General features: G+C 38.0%; 1 pseudogene; it reads right to left on the bottom strand.

The window, feature by feature from the left end:
* Positions 1-946: 946 nt before the first annotated feature.
* LOC103733978 lies at positions 947-1883 on the bottom strand (annotated as a pseudogene).
* Positions 1884-3194: the final 1311 nt, after the last annotated feature.

The raw sequence follows: 3194 nt of genomic DNA, 5'->3' as shown, positions 1-3194 counted from the left end.
TTATTTGAAATTTAGATTTTCACATTTAACTCTTGTTCTATAATATTTACATAACAATAGAACATTTAAGTAATATTACACAAAATGTGCCACTACTATACCACCACATGTGTTGTGTCAGTCATTATAGTGGTTATTAGGCTTCGAAGCTGGGCTAGGACCATTGTTTGAGTTTTCTCCCTTAGCAGCGCGCATAGCATCCTCTAGAATTATGAGAGTTAGACTACAGGGAGGTGGCTTCCTGGACTTCATGGAGGTGGCTTCCAGGTCAGTTCCAGCTCCATTGCTCCAGGTCCTGTGTCCAAAGTATTTCTTGTCTTCAGCAATATGGTCTTACCTTAAAGATCTGTGAGGAAATTGAGGGCTGTGGCATAGCCTATGTTACTTGGGAAATCTCTTGGAATACCCTGTCTGGCATACACGTGCACTCATGTACAGATATTGTATGTGTATTTTTCAGGAAGAGGTTGAGTTAATACAGTCAGCCATATTTTTTTACATCACCTAACTTCAGTTATCTCTGGTTTTTCACATCACCTAAGTTTTAGTTATCTCTGGTTTTTTATATCACCTAAGTTTAGTTATCCCTCCTCTCACTCTCTCTCCCTGTCTAACCTCCCTCCCCCTTCCCCAGTTTAAGTATGCTCATTTCCCCCATTTTCCCCTTGATTACCTGTTATTCCTATTATTCCCCCTCTCATTAGTTACTTCTTCCCCTTTACCATCATGGTTCCTTGTATGCCTTTTTCCTCCTCTTTCTCATTTGAATAACTCTATTTTTGTCATTTCCCTCTTGTTAACATGTTTCCTACTTTTTGTCTCTCTCTGTCTTACTCTCTTTCTCTATCTATCTCTCAGGCTCTTTCTTTCCCTTTTCTTCTGTGCTTCCTTTTTATTTTCCTGGTTCCTGCTGTTATATCAGAAATGAATGACATACACCCTGAGGTTAAATTATTTTACCATAGAACATTCTCAGGGATCTTTGAATGTCTCTGTTCCTCAGGCTGTAGATGAAGGGATTCAGCATAGGAGTAACCACAGAGTACATAAATGAGGACACAGCACTGTTTCTGGAAGACTCTGAAAGAACAGATCCAATGTATACGCCAATACCTGTTCCCCAAAATAAGAACACCACTGAGAGGTGAGACCCGCAGGTGGAGAAGGCTTTAGACCGCCCACTTGAGGATGGCATGGTCAGAATGGAGGACACAATTTTGTAGTAAGAAAAAAGGATCCCTAAGATGGAAAACATACCATACACGATAGTAACAAAATATTGAATTATGCTCTTTTTGAAGGTGTCATAACAAGAAAGATTAAGGACCTGAGATGGGTCACAGAAGAAGCTAGCAATTTCAGCATCCTTGAAGTTGGTCGTCTGTAATGCAACCAAAAGATGTAGCTGGCTCTCCACAAAACTAAGTAAAAAAGACACCAGAAGTAAAGTGGCACAAAGACGAGGGTTCATTATGACATGATAATTCAGGGGACGGCAGATGGCCACAAATCGGTCATAGGCCATCACAGTCAGAAGCATTCCATCCATACATCCAAAAGTGAGCAAAAGACATCTGAGTGAGACATCCCACATAAGAGATGACTCTGCTCTGGATTTGGATGCTCACAATGAAATTTGGGACTGTAGTGGAGATGAAACCTGTATCAGCCCAGGACAAGTTGGAGAGGAAGAAATACATGGGGGTGTGGAGACGGGAATCAGAGCTGACAGCCAGGATGATGATCAGGTTCCCAAGCACAGACACCATGTATGTGGACAGGAACAGTCCAAAGAGGATGGGCTGAAGATCTGAGTCCTCAGAGAATCCCATAAGGTAGAATTCTGAGACAAGTGTCAGATTTAGTGATTCTCTATTACTAGGACACCTTCAAAATACAGAAAATCCAAATAACAAGAAAAAAGCAATAAGATCATTTTGTACGTACACTGACCAATTCTTCAAAAGATAAGTAGATAGAAGGATACAAATATACACTCACATACATACTTACACATACATGATATGTAAAATTTTTTATTTGCTATTTTATATTGGCTATCTTTAGATGATCCTGGATATTCTTGAAGTAATGGTTCTAGCAAATTTCCTGCCTCAGATTTATGAACCCTGGGATCACAATTGTTTCCAAACACATCCAAACACTTTATCTCTCTCTCTCTCCCTCTCCCTCTCCCTCTCTCTCTCTCTCTCTCTCTCTCTCTCGCTCTCTCTCTCTCTCTCTCTCTGTGGTGTGTGTGTGTGTGTGTGTCTGCATGTATGTGCATTGGAGTTTGTCTTTGAGGCAGTTTTTTTTTAATATTTAGAATGTGTTCCTGAGTGATGTTTTGTTTTGTTCTGTCTTGTTTTTTTGTTGGAGACTGGGTCTTGCTTAACAGCTCACCTATCCTTGAACACATTATGCAGTGAAACCTGTTCTCAAAAAACAGTCACCGTGCCTCAATCTTCTGCCTACAAGTATGGACACCATATAATATATTTTTTTACAATAAGAATTAACAACTGAAACAGTTATACTTCAGATGTGTGCATTTGTGCACCTTCAACAATACTTAACATTATTAGAAAAGTTTCAGCACTATGCCCCTTTCTGAGAGTTCCCCAACTCGACAAGATTAGAAGGCCAAGAACATTAGGGGTAATAAATTTATGTTGATGATAAAACACAGTTTAGTTTTCTCAGAAAATATATGAGGATGAGAAAGTTTCTTCCATATTTAAGAAAGACGTTATGGTAATTTCTAAATGGCATTAAGCATCAGAAAAATACACCTTATTGTATTCTAAAGCAATGGTATAAAATCTTTTGTAGCAGATCATATAATAACTGAAATTTCAACATTTGACACACAATTAAAGTTATTTCTTAAAGGAAACATATTGTTACACTCCTGTCTATACATCTACCATTCTTCCACTTATCTATTTTCATCCTGTATTTCAAAAGTTGCTTGGTCAAATACTAATTATCATTTGCGAGTATTAAATGTACTTTTATTATTGCTTTGGGAGACATCAAATTTTGAGAAACAGAGATAATTAGTTGAATATTTTCCATCACATCAAAGTGGAAATATAGCATTAGAGATCATTTTAGATCACTGCACCTGCTGTTGATCAAAAGATTAAATGATAAGAACTTCATTTAGATTGTTATTTAATTTGGAGGGAGTT

The sequence above is a fragment of the Nannospalax galili genome, unplaced genomic scaffold, assembly GCF_000622305.1.
Source record: "Nannospalax galili isolate Female #2095 unplaced genomic scaffold, S.galili_v1.0 scaffold896, whole genome shotgun sequence".
Classification (NCBI taxonomy): Eukaryota; Metazoa; Chordata; class Mammalia; order Rodentia; family Spalacidae; genus Nannospalax; species Nannospalax galili.
The sequence above is the reverse complement of the archived record's forward strand: the minus strand, read 5'-3'. Positions and strand labels throughout refer to the sequence as shown.